We start from the raw sequence: 22,665 nt of genomic DNA, 5'->3' as shown, positions 1-22,665 counted from the left end.
CATACATATATACATATATACATATATACATATATACATATATACATATATACATATATACATATATACATATATACATATATACATGTATACATATATACATATATACATATATACATACATACATACATATATAAGTACATACATATATACATATACATGGACATCTATACATATACATATATACATACATACATATATACATGTATACATCTATTCATATATACATGTATACATATATACATATATACATATACATATATAGATATACATAGACATCTATACATATATACATATATATTTATACACATATACACATTTATGCATATATACTTATACACATATACACATACATATATACATACATAAACACATACACATACATATATACATACATATACACACATAAACACATGCACATACATATATACATACATATACACACAAACACATACATATAGATACATATATAGAAAATTATGATGCCAATGGGCTATGCAGCCTACTAAAATAACATCAAAATAAAAACTTTTTTTCTGTAGGCTTCATACTGTAGTAGTATTCAATGTTTGTGGTTTTCCCTTTAAAGCTTGGCCGCTCCATCTGGGGGTTGTTGGAATGTGTGATGAAGGGGGAATATTGGGCGAGTATACTGAGATTGGCACATGGAGAGCCATGCCAAAGCCCAATATGCTGCTGTTGTTGAATTTCAACAAGGAGGAAATAATAAGAGAATGGAGGCTATTTTTCTGACAATACTCTTGGTCCTTGCCCGGCAGAATCCTGGAGGGTGATGTCAGGCCGTCAGCTAAATTACACATACCCACACTGACTCCCTGATTTCTCTCTCGAAGCCCCTGGCAGTCGCCTCATCACAATCCCCTGGCTTCTACCTAAGCATATGTTCCTCCTTTGGTTGACAAAATGGCAAAAAATATTCCTATTTAATCCAAAGGTTTTTTTTTTAAGTCTTTAAAACTCTTGTATATTTACTTTCTATTCCAAAAATAACTTGTTTAGTGTAGCAGTCGATCTGGGGCAATTTTATTTAAATTTTAAGGCTTGCTTATTGTCTTTTATGAACTGCTATGAAAATGCCAATTTAAGATTAGATTAGATTAGATAACTTTATTCATTCTGTTTTCAGGAAATTTCATTGTCACTGTGGCAAGAGGGTGAGAATACAGACACAGGAAAATACATTTTAGATCTAAGTAAATAGGTAATAAATAAGTTAATAAATAAATAAGTACATTCAATATATATATATATATATATATATATATATATATATATATATATATATATATATATATATATATATATATATATATAGTTTTTTTTTTATATATATATATATATATATATATAAACAGATAGAAAAAATAATTAACTAAATGAATAGATACATAAATTAACTAATAAATATATAAATAAAAAATATAAATAAATAAGTAAATATATTCATCAATAAATAGATACATTTATATATATAAATCAATAACTATATAAATAAAAAATAAAAATAATTAAGTAAATATATTCATCAATAAATATATAAATGTGTATATATATAAATCGATAAATATATAAATGTATATATAAAAATCAATAAATATATAAATGTATATATACACATATAAATCAATAAATATATAAATCGAAAAATAAATTAGTGTGAAGATAAGACCTTATTTTCTTTTAAAAAGTACAAGTTTTATGTTGTATTTTCGCAAGTGTAAGTAGAAATTTATTTGGTTTATTTATTATTGGTGTATTAAACCAAAAATACAATTTGTAACTTTTTATTTAAAAAAATACCGCATATTCCGGACTATAAATCTCATTTTTTGAATATACAATTTAGCTGCGCCTCAATTAATATTATTGTGTGGCATGACATATTTATTTTTTTCTCTATTACCAAAATAAGTCTGTTTCGTTGTTCTATTTAAGTCTATTATTATCTGTTAGGTTAACATATATTCATATTTAGCCCGTTTTTCTCCATTTTCCATTCTTTACTTTCATATGTTTGTTCATAGTTTCTTATATAAACAAAAATTGCCCTCCCAAAAATGCAACTGCGTTGTATGTTAGTGTGTATATGTGTATTATTTGGCAGGTGCGACTTATAGTCCAGAAATACGATAGTAGTATCCCCTCGATTGACCCTACACAGCTGATACCGTCTCAGAATCACAAGCAGAAAAAAAATATAGTATTATTGCACCAATAATTTACATTGATTAGCCCATAACGAGGGTTAGCGACGCAGTAGGTACTAGTGTGTGTTTATTCACACGCTCCATTGCATGAGCGGAGTTCGTAAATATTACAACACACATAAGGGAATTGAGTCATTCTTTAAGAGGAAACACAATAACATCCAATTCAGAAGACAGCAGGTGTTCGGCATCCAATTAGTAGACGCAACGTGAAGTGCCAGAACCGTGGAATGCCGAATGTCCAAAAGACTCTAAGGAGATAAACTCTAGTTTTTGATATAGTATATTATTATTTGTGATATGTTCTGTCTGGGAAGAGGTTATTTCACGTGGTTTTGTCGGATAACAGTAAGGTATTTTCCTTCAAAATATTAAATATGAAGCTGAATGTGCTAATGTTCCTCAGCTATTGGCATATTTAGAATATGTATGTCAATTTTAAATACAATCTGTACATTTTATCCAAAATTTTGGTGATGAGGGTCTTCATTTATTGTTCTTTTTTGTTTTATATACAGTATTTTGTCACAGCTGTGGTAGTTAAGTACTTGACATGGGCCGGACCATTTTAGGTATAATATTTTGATTTTTTTTTTTAAATGGATTAAAAAAACTGGTTTAAAAGCCCTGAATATTCAGTTTTTTATAGATCTAAAACAATGTTTATTTTACCTTTTTTTAAATATATTTTTTGATTTTACAAAATGATTTTTGAACTAAAAACTGAAAAAAATGATAATAATATACAACTATTGTTTTAAAATGGGGAAAATCAAGAAATTTAATATACATCTATATTATTTATATCTATATTATTTATATACATATTTTTTATATATCTAAAACGATGGTTATTTTAACTTTAAAAAAATATATTTTTAGATTTTACAAAATTATTTTTGAACTAAAAGCACAGATAAAATGGATTAAAAAATTACAATTATTGATTTCAAAGGGGAAAAAATCAAGAAATTGAATCTATATTATTCACATTTACATCTATATTATTTATATACATTATATTTTTTATAGATCTAAAACATTTTTTATTTGGGTTTTTTATATACATTTATAGATTTTACTAAATGATATTTGAACTAAAAACTGAAAAAAAGATTAAAAAATGACAATTATTGATTTAAAGGGGAAAAATCAGGAAATTGAATATACATCTATACTCTTAATTTTAATTTGATCCTAAAACAGAAAGTCGGCACCCATCAATTACTTTCTCGGGCCACACAAAATGATCCTGTGGGCCAGATTTGGCCCCTGAGCCGCCACTTTGAAACCTGTGAAATAGAGAATAAATCTAACAATTTATCTTATAACTTGCGAACTATGTTATCTTAAAACAGATAAACATCTCTTCATATACTGTATTGCATTATTGTTCTTCAATTTAATTCAGCTAAGTGACTGAGTGCTTCTAGCAATTATATTTTTAGTGTATCATTTTATAAATTTGAACAACACAATCCCCCTGTATCACTTTCCATCCTGTGTAATACCAACCGTGAACTTTAAATAATTAGAAACCTTTTCTATTGTTCTGGCTCATTTAGTTTGAAAACAAAATGTTTTTAGTTGCTGTTTTTTCTCTCGGAATCATTTCTGTGGCGCCCTCTTAAGTCTGTCACCTAAAATTGACCTTTCAAAAAGCTGTCATTTTTCCTTCCCAGACTCTAACGACTTGCCAAAAAAAAAAATATATTCCGTTTAACACTGCAAAGAAACTTTTTCATACTGCTGATCTTTCTACGTCTCTTTTTCTCACCGTCTATCGCTATCCTCGTGTGAGGTTACTGATTGAAAGTTTGACTGCCGGCAGTGAGTTTGCACCCCGTCCTTTTATAGCCTCAATTATATTGATGTGGCTCCCCTTCTCTTTCTTTCAATCCCAAAGGCGTTGGGTAGGCGAAGACAATTATTTGTTCAAAAACAAGGGATCAGCAAAAAAAAAAAAAGGCTTCTGTCTGGATTAAGCAATCTTTTAGCCGACAGGCAACAATGACAGCACATCATGTCAGGGAAGAAATCACTTTGTAGGTAACACAAGGATATAAACACATAGTCAGTGTAGTGTAATAAGAAAGTAAAGGCTAGATGACAAACACAGTGACGTAGGTATTCTTAAGCGTATGAAATAATCGGACACATGTTAAAAGGATTTTATTTTGTATCCCGAGACCTTTTGTAACGTGAATATTTTGTATGTAGAGGCATTTATACGTTGGGGTATCACTATAATGGGTTATGAAAGTCTCTCTTAGTCGTATATACGGTGGTACCTCGACATAGGAGGGTCGCCGGTCTTTTGGTCGCCGGTCTTTTGGTCGCCGGTCTTTTGGTCGCCGGTCTTTTGGTCGCCGGTCTTTTGGTCGCCGGTCTTTTGGTCGCCGGTCAAATGAACTTAGATATTAAAGTGTACTTAGATATTAAACAGTACTGAGATATTAAAGAGTACTGAGATAGTAAACAGTACTGAGATATTAAACAGTACTGAGATATTAAACAGTACTTGGATATTAAAGAGTACTTAGATATTAAAGAGTAATTAGATATTAAAGAGTACTTAGATATTAAAGAGTACTTAGATATTAAAGAGTACTTAGATATTAAAGAGTACTTAGATATTAAAGAGTACTTAGATATTAAAGAGTACTTAGATATTAAAGAGTACTTAGATATTAAAGAGTACTTAGATATTAAAGAGTAATTAGATATTAAAGAGTACTTAGATATTAAAGAGTACTTAGATATTAAAGAGTACTTAGATATTAAAGAGTACTCAGATATTAAAGAGTACTCAGATATTAAAGAGTACTTAGATATTAAAGAGTACTTAGATATTAAAGAGTACTTAGATATTAGAGTACTTAGATATTAAAGAGTACTTAGATATTAGAGTACTTAGATATTAGAGTACTTAGATATTAGAGTACTTAGATATAAAAGAGTACTTAGATATAAAAGAGTACTTAGATATAAAAGAGTACTTGGATATTAAACTGTACTTGGATATTTAACAGTACTTGGATATTAAACAGTACTTGGATATTAAACAGTACTTGGATATTAAACAGTACTTAGATATTAAACAGTACTTAGATATTAAACAGTACTTAGATACTAATCTCTCTAATGAATATAATTTTGAGAGCTGGTTTCAACAGAAAACTCTCTATCACCATTTGACTGGCGACCAAAAGACCGGCGACCAAAATCCCGGCGACCAAAAGACCGGCGACCAAAATCCCGGCGACCAAAAGACCGGCGACCAAACGTCCGAGCACCACATCTGGCTATATGGTCCAAGAAAAAAACAACATTCAAAATACCCAGACTTGTTGTTAAAAACCTTTGTATCACCAAGGGCAGTGTGTTTCAATAACAAATATTCTAATGTGTGAAATATGTTTATTCCCTGAATGGAGCCTGTTCGCCTCGCTACTAACCCACTTCCTGAAATAGATTCGCTCCATTCACTCTCTGAAGTCTTTCAAAGAGGGGCGGGGGTGCTTCAGCTGCCCATGTCCTACATAACGAAGTTATTGAAATTAAAACAAGAGAAAGACACCAAAACCTAACATCATTTTTACAATCGTCACAAACGTCACACAAGCGATCAATAGATACTTCTATGGAACTGTCAATGTATATGAATTCAACATTCATGCTGTATTTATTGCTTCAGATATGAAACTAAAAACGGGATGCAAAGACCTGAGACAAAAATAAATAAATAAATAAATAAACGTTATAAGACCCCAAAGAAACTAGCCGATAAATTGTAATATGATACGTTTGATGATACACACAATTCTGGTTCAGAAAAGAAAAGATGGAATACAAAATACAACTGAATAGAAGAATGTAATATTTAAAAATCAATGGCCAAGTTTTTGCGGATTTTTTACCAATTTCGTTATACGCAATTGTCTTAGGACAATAAAAGCTTTTGATTTAATCTGATATTTGGTTTTTGGTTATGAATTCAGTTATGGGAGGCCATGTAAACGTTAAAAAATAGGAGTGCCAAAATAAAATGCATATTTCTTTATTCTTGGATTATAAAATGTTTTTTTTTTTTACTTCCATTTTATGTTTGGATGAACTTAATTTTGCCATTTGAATGATCAAAGTAAATACTAAATAAATCTTGTCACAAATGAATTAATCATAATGTAATACAGTGGTACCTCGACATACGAGCAATTTGAGATAAGAGTAGAATTTCGGTACTATTAAACTACGTCTAATTTTAGTACTATTAAACACATTTTATTACGTTTAAACCACTAGTTATTTGTTACTTTGTGAATAAAAAACAAATTCAAATGCGGAATCTTTATTTATTAGCGGTTATCGCGGTTAATGGGGACCGGGACCATCCGCGATAAGTGCATTTCCGCGAAGTGGGGATTCCCCTTCAAAAATTCTTGATTTGAATTTAATTCAAAAAATATTATTGTTATTATTATTATTATTTTTTTTTTAATTACCCCCCTGTATACAGTACACCACATAGAATACGGGTAGAGAGAGTGAAATTCATGTTATAACAAAAAAAAACTGTAAAATATGTTGTTTCAATGTAATATTTGTATTTTTTTTCCCCCAAAACAATCCGCGAAGCTCTTAGTCAGCGGTAGCTAAACCGCGAAGTAGCGAGGGAACACTGTATTTTTAAAACCATTGAGCGTTTTGATCAAATCTGAAACAAAACAGAAACCTAATTTACGAAGCTTCTAAATGAAAAAAAAAAACATGTCCATAAAATATAACCATAACCATAATTTGTGTCATGATAAGAGTCATAAATACTAGTTTAAATACCGCAAAGTAGTCGTTTTCAAATCTGGAAGCAAAGTACTCAAGAGCTGCCAAACAGAATTGCGATCTCGGAAAAAATACATTAAATTATCTTGTTGATTTTTGTAAAAGTGCGCATAAATAGATTACTTAATCCCAGGTTGGTTTCATATGTGTAGACACACTGGTTCAATCTTAATGAGTTTCATTTTACAAGACTATTATAGACCTAACTGCTCTTTAATATGGCAATTTGGCTGTGAATATTTGTAGAACAGATGCTTCCATGTTGATGTTCATTTAATATATTACGAGCCAAATCTTTTCCCAGTAAATATTACAAGAAAACTGCTTTTTTTCCCATAGACGGTTTTAAACCAAGAAAACCAATGCAGTTGTGGTACTTCTACTTACAAATACTTCTATATACAAAAAAATATATGCAAATTACTGATTCAATATACAAAGTCAAAATCCAAGTTATAAAATTCACCAAAACGGCGTTACATTTTACTATATGTTATTTTATTTTGAAATTGGCGCTGTAGTTTTGCGTCCTGCTTGACAATCGCACTACACTGCGCTGCCCTCCCATTGGCTGGCTCACAATAAAAAAAAATTTTTTCAAACTTAGTTAAAACTAATTTCTTCTTTAGCTGCTGTGTGTTTGTATGCTAACGTTAGCTTCCTCGTTATGCTTCTGCACCTGCATGGATATAAAATGTTTTAAATGCTCATTATTCATTATAATATATATTTAAATGATTTTATCAGCTTTTTGAGTGTTTTGGACATATTTCATACAAATTTGGCGCATTTCGATCTTTTTTTAAAGGTTTAGTTGGCGTTTTTTTGCATCCATGAAACTAAATAGAGAATTTACATATAAAATACCGCTCTCCTTACAAAAAAATCCAAGTTCGAATTATATGATTTAGTGAAATATATGAGAAATATATAATTAAATGATTTTCTTTCCTTTTAGGGTGTTTTGCACATATTTCATACAAATTTGGGGCACTTCATTTGTAAGGGTTTAGTTGGCAGTTTTTTGCAGCCATGAAACTAATTTACATATAAAATACCGCTCTCCTTACGAAAAGTCAAAGTTAGAATTATATGATTTAATGAAATATATGAGAAATATATGATTAAATGAAATATATGAGAAATATATGATTAAATGAAATATATGAGAAATATATGATTAAATGAAATATATGAGAAATATATGATTAAATGAAATTAATGAGAAATATATGATTAAATGAAATATATGAGCAAAATATGATTAAATGAAAAATATATGAGAAATATATGATTAAATGAAATATATGAGAAATATATGATTAAATGAAATATATGAGAAATATATGATTAAATGAAATTAATGAGAAATATATGATTAAATGAAATATATGAGCAAAATATGATTAAATGAAATATATGAGAAATATATGATTAAATGAAATATATGAGAAATATATGATTAAATGATTTTCTTTCCTTTTAGTGTTTTGCACATATTTCATACAAATTTGGGGCACTTTGTTTATTTTTTTAAAGGTTTAGTTGGCAGTCTTTTGCAACCATGAAACTAAATTGAGAATTTACATATACAGTACAGCTCTCCTTACGAAAAATCAAAGTTAGAATTATATGATTCAATAAAATATATGAGAAATATATGATTAAATGAAATAAATGAGAAACATATGATTAAATGATTTTCTTTCCTTTTAGTGTTTTGCACATATTTCATACAAATTTGGGTCCCTTTGTTCATTTTTTAAGGTTTTAGTTTTTTGCAACCATGAAACTAATTACAGGATTTACATATAAAATACCACTCTCCTTACTAAAGAATCCAAGTTACGAAACAAGTTAATTTTGCATATACAAGCACACCACAGACTTTTTAGGTTTGCCAGGTGTGAATACGCCTTTCAAAACGATGTCTAATTGACTCTTGCTTGTAAATTCTATCATTCCTAATCATTTGGACAATTGTGCCTCAGCCATCAAATTTGAACGGAAACAAGATTGTGCACATGCTTGGCAGCATGTAATCCTCAATTTAGAAATTACAGCCGCCTAAAATCCTGAATGCATGAAAGGGCTTGAGACCAGTGAAGGGGAGGAAACAATAATCGCTTGGGGTGCAAAACAGCTGGTCTTATCTTACGTATATTGCAGCTTGTCACTATCACAGCTCATTGGCTCGGCCATTAGCTGGAACAGGCGCCTTACTTTTCCATCTGTGTTGTGTCCATTGATTATATCGGCTTGCTCGGGCACCGTTGGGTCATTACCGGGGAAGACTTTGTTCTGTAAGTCGTTACTTTATTTTTAGGCCATATTTAATAGGAAGTCGACTTGTGCCTCAAGATATGAGTTTGGATTTGTTTCACTTTGGTTTGCAGACAATATTCAAGCGTGTCAGACTCGGGTTGGTTCGCAGGCCGTGTTAACGTCAACCCGATTTCATGTGGGCCGCACAGTTTTAGATATAATATTTGATTTTTTTTTTTTATAAATCGATTAAAAGAAATGGATTAGAAGGCCTGAATATTTAGTTTTTTTATAGATCTAAAACAATGTTTATTTTAGCTTTTTTTACATCTATTTTTAGATTTTACTAGATTATTTTTGAACTAAAAACACAAAAATCGAACTGGATTAGAAGCCCTGAATATTTTGCTTTTTTTTATAGATCTAAAACAAAGTTTATTTTAGCTTATTTAAAATATATTTTTAGATTTTACAAAATTCATTTTTGAACAAAAAAAACTGAAATAAATTTATTAAAAAATTACCATTATTGATGTGAAATGGGGAAAATCAGGAAATGTTATATACATCTATACTTTTCATTTTAATTTGATCCTAAAACAGAATGTCAGCAAGACTCAACAATTAAACTGAATAACACAAGTAAAAAAATAAACAAATAAATAGTAACACAAGTTTTTTTTAGAAATGGATTAAAATAACTGGATTAAAAACCCTGAATATTTAGTTTTATAGATCTAAAACAACGTTTATTTTAGATTTTTTTTTATATTTTGGGATTTTACAAAATGATTTTTGAACTAAAACACATAAAAATGATAGAAAAAAGTACAATTATTGATTTAAAAGGGGGAATATGCGGAAATTTAAAATACATGTATACTCTTTATTTTAATTTGATGTTTAAACGAAGTCGGCAGTCATGATTTACTTTTCCGGGCCACACAAAATTATGCGGCGGGCCAGATTTGGCCCACGGGCCGCCACTTTCACACAGGTGCACTACGCACTCTTTATGCCGTGACGAGATGCATCAACATTTTGCACATTAAAACTACCTACTGCTAAATAAAGTCTGACTTTATCCGTAATTATGCCCCCATGAATACCATACAAATCTTCCAAAAAAAGCAGAGTTGCCGTTTAATATACCCGAGAATATTAAAACGGCGGGGGTATATTAAATAGCGCACAAACGGGAGGCTCAAAAAAGCAAAAATCATCTGTACCAGAAAGGTAAGCTGAAATAAAAACCAAGATGGGCCATTTACTAAAATAGAGCTCCATAAATTCAACAAAAAATATCCAAAAAGTGTTGTCTGTTGTATTGAATGCAAGTATGGCTTTTGATTGGTTGGTAACCAGTCCAGAATGTATCTTTCCCCACACCGTAGCTTGATAGATAAAAGTTCCAGCTCAGTTTGGAACCCACTGAAGCCAAACGCTGTTGAATACGTATGTAAATTGTAATCAAAGTGAAGAGACTGCTGAATTTACTCAAATGCATCTAATTACACAAAGTAATCAGCATCGTAACAGAATCATCTGTCTATTAAATCTGGGGATGACCAGCCAATGGATAAGCCAAGTGACAAAAATCTACTACAAATCTCTTTACAAAAACCTAATGCATCTCCAGATGGGGTACTTTTAACTATAACCAATAATAATACACTGTTTTTCTTGTATTTAATGATGTGACTGCTGGGAAAAGCAGATGGATACATTTTGTGTCAATGTCTGCAATATTTTTAGGCCTGATTGCTAACATTTTTTTGACTCATTATGTCTTTTAAGCAGTGGTGTGCCATCAGGGCCTTCCAGGCCTTCTTTACCCGCCAAAGAAATGTCTGAATTATATTTTGTCCATGAATACTTATGAAATAATTGTCTGTTAGCTTCCTTTCTTAGCTTTTCACCCTGGTTGCACTGTTTCCAGATGTTTGTTTTCATATTGAAGCTTTTAACCAATCACATTTCAGCCATTATTTGTTGCTAGGGTCATAAATCTGCCTCAAGGTCTTCACAATCATTTCTGCAGGCTCTGCTGCATTTAAACAAGCATCAATAAGACTGTTGCTTTAACCAATCAGAATACGATTTGGTGACACCAAGGCCTTCTCACAGGCGTAGGGATACGTCAACACTTCCACCAGCTATGATTGTTATGATATAGTATATATATTTTGAAATATTATTCATTCGTAATCTATGTGAGAAGTTTCATAACTTGTTGTTTTTGTTTTCCAGTATGTGCTATAATTTTTTTGTGGTTTTAAAGGTCAGTGGCTTAGATACGTGTCAGATAGTGGATTAAAAACTGGGTTTTAGAAAGCCTACTCATTACTGACAACACCGCCTCAAGCACTTAATGACCGAGAGCTAAAAATAACTCGGGTGAACGGATGGTTTAGCGCACCGGCCTCACAGTTCTGGGGTCGTGGGTTCGATCCCTGGTGGATCCTGACTGTGTAGAGTTTGCATGCTCTTCCCAGGCTTGTGTGTGTTTTCTCTGGGTACTCCAGTTTGCTCCCACTTCCTAAAAAACGTGCATGCTAAGCTAGCTGGTTAAATATGCTAAATTGCCTCTCGGTATGATTAGTTGTCTGTCTCTATTAGATTGGCTAGTCATCAATTCAGAGTAGAACCCCCCACTACCAGCCTGGTGGTCATAGTTGGCTGGGATTAGCTCCAGCACCCCCCACAAACCTCGTGAGGATAAACAGTTTGGTAAAGGAATGAATAATATTGCCAAGAACAACAGGCCTATCTCAAAGTGACGCCGTTTTGAAAACTGTTTTAATTATAACCATTTTACTAAAGAAAAAAATATACCCATTTTAAGAGGGTTTGACATTCTCACATACCATCAATATTTATTTTCATGCTTAATAGAATGATGCCCGCACCTTATGCGAAAAATAAAGCTTTCTGGAGGGCTTCGTATATACATTTAATGCATTTAATCCTATGCAAAGGCGGACCCTGAAGGCACCATTACTCTCTGTGTGAACAGAAAAGAGCTTGTAAGGGTTGATATTTTTATTTTTTTTGCCGCAACTTATGTTTTTTTTTTTGTTTTTGTTCTTCATGCGTGTGCAGTGGAGTGGCAGAGCTTCAGTTTCCATGCTCTCCTCCTCTCACTCGGTCTATGTAGGGCAGCCCGTGGATCAGCTGACAACCCCATCCTCCCACATGCCCACACAATCTTGTTAAAGCATGCCGTTAATCTGAAGAGGAAAAGGACTCTTTTCATTGGCAAGTCACTCTTTCATCACGCCATTGTGTTTTCTTCATCACGGTGTCACAAAAGATTTCATATTTGCCTCAAAGCCAGGTGCCGGCCGGGATGGACTACCGTTCCCCCACCCGCGCCCTCATTATGGCTTCCCGTGATGCCGTTTTGCCACACTGAAAGTGTCACGTGAAATCGGGATTTTGTGCAGCAGGTGCATAGTTTTAACTCAAAACGGACTGGTTGGGTTGCCACTCAAAACTAGAGGGAAAAAAGAATGTTTAAAGCCATTTGGTTTGTGGATTTTTGGGGTTTTTTGGGGACTTTTTGGAACAAATGTTCATACAAATGCACTCACCTTTTAATATAATGTACCGTATTTGCACGACTATAAGCCGCACTTAAAAGTCTTGAATTTTCTCCAAAATAGACAGTGCGCCTTATATATGAAAAAAACAGAAAACCCAACATGAAAAACCACCACTGTCGGATATTAAAAAAAACACAAACGCCTGAACTGAAACAATACTGTTAAATTTGCAGATGCCATCTTAGTTTACAACATCTTCCATCATGTAGCTCCTCCTCCACTGCAAGATTGTATACCAAAAAATCCAAAACATCAGCAATGGCTGGCTCTAGAGGTGACTGTAAAGTAGTGAGTGCTTCATACCTGGAAGTCAATAGCAATTACCGTATTTTCACGACTATAAGGCGCACTTAAAAGTATTAAGTTTTCTCCTAAATAGACAGTGCGCCTTAAAATACATTGCGCCTTATATATGGAAAAAAATGTCATTCATTGGGGGTGGGCCTTATAATGCGGTGCGCCTTATAGTCGTGAAAATACGGTAGTTAGGTAGAAATATAATTCTTTTAACGATGTAAAAATGTCAATAACCGTTTTTTTTGGACTATAAGTCGCACCCACTGGATAGCTATAGCCTAAAAAAATGGCTTTCTATGGTGAGAGAGAAAAAATGCACATATAAGTCGCATTTCAGTATTAAACTATGAAAAAAACTTAGTCTTATAGAGTTATAATCCAGATAATATGTAACATGCTGTCCTTCTATTGGCTGGCAACCAATTCAGGGTGACCACTGTTGGATATAGTTGGCCGTGATCCTTGTAAGGATGAACAAGTAGGAAAAAAAATACTATCATAATCATCATTTGCCTTTCACTCCCTCATTGTTTTAAAAGTTTCTAAATTACAATTTTGCTATTTTTCACAGTGCAATCATCTACTTTGTGGTCGGTGAGAGAAGGCATGCATTGTGTTCTGCGACCTGATTGGCTTGCACAATGAGAGTTCTCACAGAAGAAAGAAATGTAAGTAAATGTTTGCTTATCCAAAAGGGGGCGTTTTCCCGGCAAAAGCCCCAAATAAGTGATAATTTCAGACTTGTAATTTGCACTTATCTTCAGTTAGCCAATAGGAGGCAGATCACCGCCCACTGTCTTTCCATGTTACCTCACCCCAAAGTTATTACATAGAAGGGATTGTGTGCCGTGTTACCGCAAGTTTAGAGTCCTGATGGATGTGGGAAAAAAACTGTCTTTAAGCCTATTTGTCTGTACTTTGTGAGATCTATAGCGCCTGCCAGAGGGCAGCAGCTAGAACAGGTTTTGACCAGGGTGGTATGGGTCCCCGACAATGTTCCTGACAAAGGTGAGGAGTCCTCGAGGCTTTGTTCTGTGGAGGTTTTTTTTTTTTAAATCAAAAAAACACCCCAACAGTTTTAATTACTGAGCCCTTTATTTTGGATTACAAATATAACAACAAAGTGGAAATAAGGAAGCCCATCTCTCTCATCAGTCATTAAGATTTTTGAAGTCAGCGTTTTCATGGATCTGCAAGTCGTGACTGTGGAACAATCGCAGCAAGCGACTGTCAAATATTTGATGGAGGATTTTTTTATTTTTTTTGAAATTCTATTAGAGCAAAGGTCACTTTTTTTAGTCAATACTGTACAGCAGCAATCCCCAGTCAGTGGTCCATGCAATCAATCAATGGGGCTTACTTCATAACCAGGCTTGAGAATGGAATACATGTCACCATTTTCAACTACCGTATTTTCACGACTATAAGGCGCACCGCATTATAAGGCGCACCCTCAATGAATGACATTTTTTCCATATATAAGGCGCACTGTCTATTTTGGAGAAAATGTAAGACTTTTAAGTGCGCCTTATAGTCGTGAAAATATGGTAATTGCTATTGACTTCCAGGTATGAAGCATTCACTCACTACTTTACAGTCACCTCTAGAGCCAGCCATTGTTGATGTTTTGGATTTTTTGGTATAAAATCTTGCAGTGGGGGAGGAGCTATATGATGGAAGATGTTGTAAACTAAGATGGCATCTGCATATTTAACAGTATTGTTTCAGTTCAGGCGTTTGTGTTTTTTTAATATCCGACAGTGGTTTTTGGTTTACTGTTTTTTTTCCATATCTCAGGCGCACTGGATTATAAGGTGCACTGTCTATTTTGGAGAAAATGTAAGACTTTTAAGTGCGCCTTATAGTCGTGAAAATACGGTACGATTTTTTTTTTTGTAAAACCAATCTCGTTTTACGCATTTTGGCCCTAATCAGGAATGTCTTGATCACTGGTAGCATGCTTTAAGCTTGATATCCGTATTCCCCTTTCACCCATCCACCCTTTCACTATATAAATATAGCGCGTCAGCAAGCAATGTACCCACACAGTAAAGCTGTCAGCATCATACAGCGACATCTACAGAATCTTAAATTTAGTGCACTGACTGATTAAGTACTACATCCACTTTGGGGAATATTTGAGACTTTTAAGTGCACCCTTTGTGAGTAAATATGTGCTGTGTTGTATTTGCAAAGTGGGTTAGCATTGTTGTCAGTTTTGCCACGGGATCTCATTAGCTTGCCCAATGCAGGTGAATTGCAGTGTTAGTAAATATGTGAAATTGGTTTGAGAATGGGATCTTTTTATCATGCTGTGATTATTTGTATCTAAATGACTTCCCTGGAGCAGGTGAAGAGCTAAAACAGAGGTATCAAAGTGGCGGCCCGGGGGCCAAATCTGGCCCGCTGCATCATTTTGTGTGGCCCGGGAAAGTAAATCATGAGTGGCGGCTTTTCAAATTAAAATGAAGAGTATAGAGATGTATATTAAATTTCCTGATTTACCCCCTTTTAAATCAATAATTGTAATTGTTTAATCATTTTTTTCTGTTTTTAGTTAAAAAAAATCATGTTGTAGAATGTAAAAATATATATAAAATAAATATATTTTTTATATCTATTAAAAACAGAATATTCAGGGCTTTTATTCCAGTTCTTTTAATCCATTGAGAAAAAAATGGTTGTTGTATTCCGCCCATGGCGCTAAATTAGATAGAATTTCCTCTGAAATTTATTATATATATATATATATATATATATATATATATATATATATATATATATATATATATATATATATATATATATATATATATATATATATATATATATATATATATATATATATATATATATATATATATATATATATATATATATATATATACATATATATATATACATATATATATATACATATATATACATATACATATATATATATATATATATATACATACATACATACATACATACATACATACATACATACATACATACATACATACATACATACATACATACATACATACATACATACAAGATCTATGCTTTTATTTAACATAAACATAAATAACATTATTCCAATATATTCCGAGTAAGGGATGAACAGAGTATAACCTAATATTCTTGTTTACACAATTGGGGGGGCTTTTAGGGGTCTGCCCTTGGCAGTAAAAAAGTTAGAACCGCCTCTGAAATTGACGAGAGAGTTTCTAGTAGTCCTATTAGTCCTTTTTTTGGAAACCTTGCATATTTTTTTCCATCCTAGAGGGACACGGCAAAGCTAGTAGTACAACAAGACCCGTCCTCATGGCAGGTGCTGTTTTTCACTCTGCAATGTGAGAGAAAACAAGCGAGAATGTGCTCTCTCTCGGTGGCGTAGGAGGGCTGATTCCCCGGTCCTCGTATGAAAGGTATTGCCTGCTAAGAGGAGGCGGGGGGGAGGAGGTCAGGCAGCAAGTGTTTATCCCCATTCTGAAGCAAAAGCTCAAAACCTTCAGGCCTCAAACACTTGGTAGGCTCTTAGAAGTACATTTTTACCAGGCATGGTTGAATAGCATCACTCAAAAAGAGAGAGAGAAAGAGTGAATTAGAGCTAACTTGAACAACACCCCCACACAATTAGGACTGGTGCTTCTTTTTCAGACATTATCAAAAATGCAGAGCACTCTAAGTAACTGATCAGGCTTAAGAGGAAAGACAACCCTTTACAAATGAAGTATAATCAGGTTTTTTTCCGTCCCAATACTTATGAATGTTGAAAATATATAATATATGTGATTATTGCACAGTAAAAATCAGTATAGGTGTAAATAAGGGTTTTTTGCTTTGTTCATTTGAACTTCACATAGTTTTTTTATGGGATTTGGTGTATGATTATGGTGGGTTTTTGGTAGTCTTGGCAACACTGCCATCTGTTGGTCATAGGGATGGTGACTTTAAGTTTTTTTGGAGACCTGCAGTGAGATTTTATAGCTATCGTTTGACTCATTGGAAGTGATTTTATGACTAGTTTATTATGGTCAAGACACGATTAAGAATCAGAAATAAGAATACATAAAAGGATACATAAAATTTGCATGAAATCAGCAAGACTCAATAACAATTAAAGCGAATAACAAGTAAAAAAAATAGATGATAACAAAGGTTTTTATATATAAATGGATTAAAAGAAATGGATTAAAATCCCTGAATATTCAGTTTTTATAGATCTGAAACAATGTTTATTTTAGCATTTTTTTAAATATATTTTTAGATTTTACAAAATGATTTTTGTACTAAAAACACCGAAAAATGCTTAAAAAATAGAATTGTTGATTTAAAAGGGGGAAAATCAGGAATTTTAATATACATCTCTACTCTTCATTTTAATTTGATCCTAAAACAGAAAGTCAGCACTCATGATTTATTTTCTCGGGCCGCACAAAATGATGCGGCGGGCCATATTTGGCCCCCGGGCCGCCACTTTGACAACGATGTCTTAGATCTTCAGTTAATTACCTCCTGGTTTTGGCTAATTTTGTAGAATATAACACACACACCCAACATGCAAACACAACATAATATTATATGTTTTATATGCACCATGAAACATAACACACCCAACTGGCAAACACAAACAAATATATTATATGATTAATCTTTTTAATGTATAATTCATGCTTAATTACAAATATAGCTCTTCTTTAATATAGCATAATTTTAGCAAAACAACCTAATATTAACCCAAAGGAGCACAAATGTAAACACTAATGTAAACTACCCTCATCCCAAACCAAAAAAAAGATTTATATTACAATAAATAAATAAAATAAAATAATTAACATAATACGAATTCACACTTTATATTATAGCACATTTCTTATATGTTGATTTTGCACCATTTTACATTAAAATGTATTCTGAATGATAAAATTAAACATAAAATGTGACTTTTCCGGACTTCTGTAATCAACTTAATCCTAAAATATTCATTAAAGTACAAGAAAAACATTGATTTTGCATTTTAGAGTGGATGCAGTGACACGTTACTGCCACTAGGTGGATGAAATGTGGAAAAGATGGTCTACGTCACTAGATTGACGTGGAAATGAGAAATAACCGACTACACAACTGATGATAAAATTGAAAGGAATCTGGGAGATTACACCCCCAGATAGATTGCACCCTAGTTAGTCGCCCACGTTGCCATAACAAAAACCGCCCCCCATTCCAGAACTGTCAACCAATCTGGTAGCAATGCTATGTAAGGGTTGAGCAAATCAGGCATGGATTTTGGTTCAAGGCCGTTACATTTTTTTGTAGACCAGCAGCAAGGTTTTATAGTCTATGCTTTGGCTCACGGGAAGTCAGTATAAAGATTTAATGACTTGTGTAATATGGTCCAGTGTCTGTGTGTTTTTAAAGTCTCTGGAAGCAGTATTCTGATTGGTTTTGCTGTCTTTATGCCATTGCAAAGTTTTAGATGTAATATTTAGATTTTTTTGTGGATTTAAAGAACTAGATTAAAAGCCCTGAATATTCAGTTTTTTTATAAATCTAAAACAAAGTTTATTTTAGCTTTTTTAAATATATTTTTAAATTTTACAAAATTATTTTTGAAATAAAAACACAGAAAAATTGATGAAAAAATTACAATTTTTGATTTAATATACATCTATACCCTTCATTTTAATTTAATCCTAAAACAGAAAGTCGACACTCATGATTTACCCTAATTTTCCCCTTTTTAAATCAATAATTGCAATTTTTAATCATTTTTTTCAGTTTTTAGTTCAAAAATCATTTTATAAAATCTAAAAATATATAATTTTTTTTTCTATTTTCCACTTTAATATGGAATATAAAGAAAAATGTGGTTTCATTCAGAAATCGATTAAAAATTGCCTTAATTATTCAAAAAAAGCTCAAAAAACACTTTCTATAAAAAACTGAATATTCAGGGCTTTTGATCCAGTTCTTTTAATCCATTTATAAAAAAAAAAAACATCTAAATATTCTGACACTCTTGATGTACATGTAGTTTAAATTAGCTACAAAGTCAACCAAAACACCCTCATGGGCCACTTCAAACACCCCTAGTGACCACTTCCGGCCCGCAGTCCACAGGGTTGACACCCTTGGTCTATACAAAACGCTATAATGTCACAAAATGACTTTTTTTCTGATGGCCGCCAAGGTCAACGTCAGCCAATGAGATTCTTTTTTACAGCCACGTGCTACATCTTAAGAGGTATAGTTTTTCTCACGAAAAATATCATCTTTCAGCGGGGCAATTATTCTCATCATAAATGCAAATCCCACTTGACAGTGCAAAGCCTTGTACGTGAAGAGAAAACTTCAAAGTAGTACTTGGAAAGAAAAAAAGAAAAAATAAATGCCAGACTCAAAATGTTCAGTCCATTTTTACGATGAGCAGGTGGAAGGGAGGTCACCATTGGATTTTTTTTTTACCCATAATGCAGCTCTTCTTGTTGTATTTCACATCCCCTTCACAAAATAATATATCTTAGGTAGGGTCAATGACATATGTCACCAAGCTAAATCACCTAAAGTAATAAATGTCGAGTTTTGGGGATGTGTTGTAAAGAAAAGCTCCACACATATATATATATATTTTTGCTTGTCCATTTTTTAAGGATAAAAAAAAATCTGACCTATTTTTAAAAATACAGGAAATCATATAATATAGAGATATAATATTTAGATTTTTATTGTTATAAATGGATTAAAAGAACTGGATTAAAAGCCCTGAATATTCAGTTTTTTTATAAATCTAAAATTATGTTTATTTTAGCGTTTTTAAAATATATTTTTAGATTTTACAAAATGATTTTTGAACTAAAAAACAGAATAAAAATAATTAAAAAATGACAATTATTGATTTAAAAATGGGTAAAATCAGGACATTGAATATTCATCTATACTCTATGTATTGTTTTCTTATAGATCGAAAAACAATCTTTTTTGAAAAATTATTTTTGAACTAAAAACACAGAAAAAAATGATTAAAAAATGACAATTATTAATTTAAAAGGGGTAAATCAGGACATTTAATATACATCTTTACTCTTCATTTTAATTTGACCCTAAAACAGAAAGTCAGCACTCATGATTTACTTTTCCGGGCCTCACAAAATGATGCGGCGGGCCAGATTTGGCCCCCGGTCCGCCACTTTGACACATGTGGCATAAAATATAGTACAGAAGATAGATATCATTTGACCAAACATCCCATTTTATTTTCAATGATCCCATTCAAGTGGAAAAAATGTCTTCTTTTAATAACCCTGCCATGAACAGTATTCAATACACATTGAAGTAACATATGGGACTTATTGGAGTGCCAAAATAAAATGCATAATTTTTTTATTCAATAATTATAAAAAAAAAATTACTTCCGTTTTATATTTGGATGAATTTAATTTTGCCAGTTGAATGATTCAAATAAATACTAATTGAATCTTAACACAAATGAAATTATCATAATGTAATATAGTGGTACTCCGACATACGAGCAATTTGAGATAAGAGGATATTTTCGGGCAAATCCGTCTAATTTTAGTACTTTTAAACAAATTTTAGCACTATTTAAATTAGTTATTTGTTACTTTGTGAATTGATGGTAAATTAGAACAAATAAAAATGTTTTTCGAATCTAATATCCCATTTTTTGGTGGTTTTTCAGAGGAATGGAATGAATTATTTTGTTTTTTAGTTCATTTCTATGGGAAACGTTCATTTGAGTTACGAGTAAATTGACATACGAGCTCAATCCCGGAACAAATTAAGCTCGTATATCAAGTTACCACTGTACCTAGATGCATATTTCAACATATCATTTTAACTGTATTTTTTTAAAACAACGATTCATTTTTTTACATATATACATTTTAAGGAATTTATTTAGCTTTTTATTCACATAATAGTGGCACTTTGAAATTATGAATGAATATTGAAATCTTGCAATAGCTACAATAGTAACATTTGTTATTTTTGGCATTCCTGGTCCTCCATTTTCAAGAAATTTCTTTCAATTTCCAAACAATTTTGGCATATTTTTCGGACACACGCATGCACACTAGAACCAGTAGTGGAAGAAGTCCTTTAATGGTGAGGGGAACTGTCAAAACAGGAAAAAATGGGTGTAAAGACACTCCAGAGAGCAGTCTAAATGAAAAATTAGAAAGACGTAAACATGTGGCGGACCATTGTGGGGACGAAAAGCCCGTAAGAGAGTGAAAAAAAGTAATCAGCCATGCAAAGAAGTCTTAATACTGCATCTCGTTGTTCTTCCTCACTTGACACTTGAAAACAGAGACTTCCAGAGCTCAGCCAACAAGTTTGCGATATATGTACTGCTTTTGTGTAATGCTCGGACGTTTGGTTGCCGGCCTTTTGGTCCCTTTTGGTTGCTGGTCAAATGGTGACAGAGAGTTTACTGTTGAAACCAGCTCTCAAAATTATGTTCATGAGAAAGAGTTTAATATCTAAGTACTGTTTAATATTGAAGTACTGTTTAATATCTAAGTACTGTTTAATATCTAAGTGCTGTATAATATCTAAGTACTGTTTACTATCTAAGTACTGTTTAATCTATAAGTACTGTTTCATACCTAAGTACTTTTTCATATCTAAGTACTGTTTCATATCTAAGTACTCTTTCATACCTAAGTACTGTTTCATACCTAAGTACTGTTTCATATCTAAGTACTGTTTTATATCTAAGTACTGTTTAATATCTAAGTACTGTTCAATATCTAAGAGAGAGTTTAATATCTAAGTACTGTTTTATATCTAAGTACTGTTCAATATCTAAGAGAGAGTTTAATATCTAATTACTGTTTATTATCTAAGTACTGTTTATTATCTAAGTACTGTTTATTATCCCAGTACTGTTTAATATCCCAGTACTGTTTGCTATCTCAGTACTGTTTTATATCTCAGTACTGTTTAATGTCTCAGTACTGCTTGCTATCTCAGTACTGTCTAATATCTCAGTACTGTTTAATGTCTCAGTACTGTTTGCTATCTCAGTACTGTTTGATATCACAGTACTGTTTAATTTCCAAGTACTGTCAAAAACAGTAGATATTTGGATATTAAACTCTCATGAATATACTTTGAGAGCTGGTTTCACTAGTTCTTAGATATTAAACAGTACTTAGATATTAAACAGTACTTAAATATTAAACAGTACTTAGATATTAAACAGTACTTAGATATTAAACAGTACTTAGATATTAAACAGTACTTAGATATTAAACAGTACTTAGATATTAAACAGTACTTAGATATTAAACAGTACTTAGATATTAAACAGTACTTAGATATTTAACAGACTGGCGACCAAAAGGGACCAAAAGACTGGCGACTAAAAGTCCGGCGACCAAAAGACTGGCGACCAAACGTCCGGTCCCACTTTT

This window comes from Stigmatopora nigra, chromosome 1, assembly GCF_051989575.1.
Source record: "Stigmatopora nigra isolate UIUO_SnigA chromosome 1, RoL_Snig_1.1, whole genome shotgun sequence".
NCBI classification, from domain to species: Eukaryota; Metazoa; Chordata; class Actinopteri; order Syngnathiformes; family Syngnathidae; genus Stigmatopora; species Stigmatopora nigra.
Note: the sequence above shows the minus strand (reverse complement) of the source record.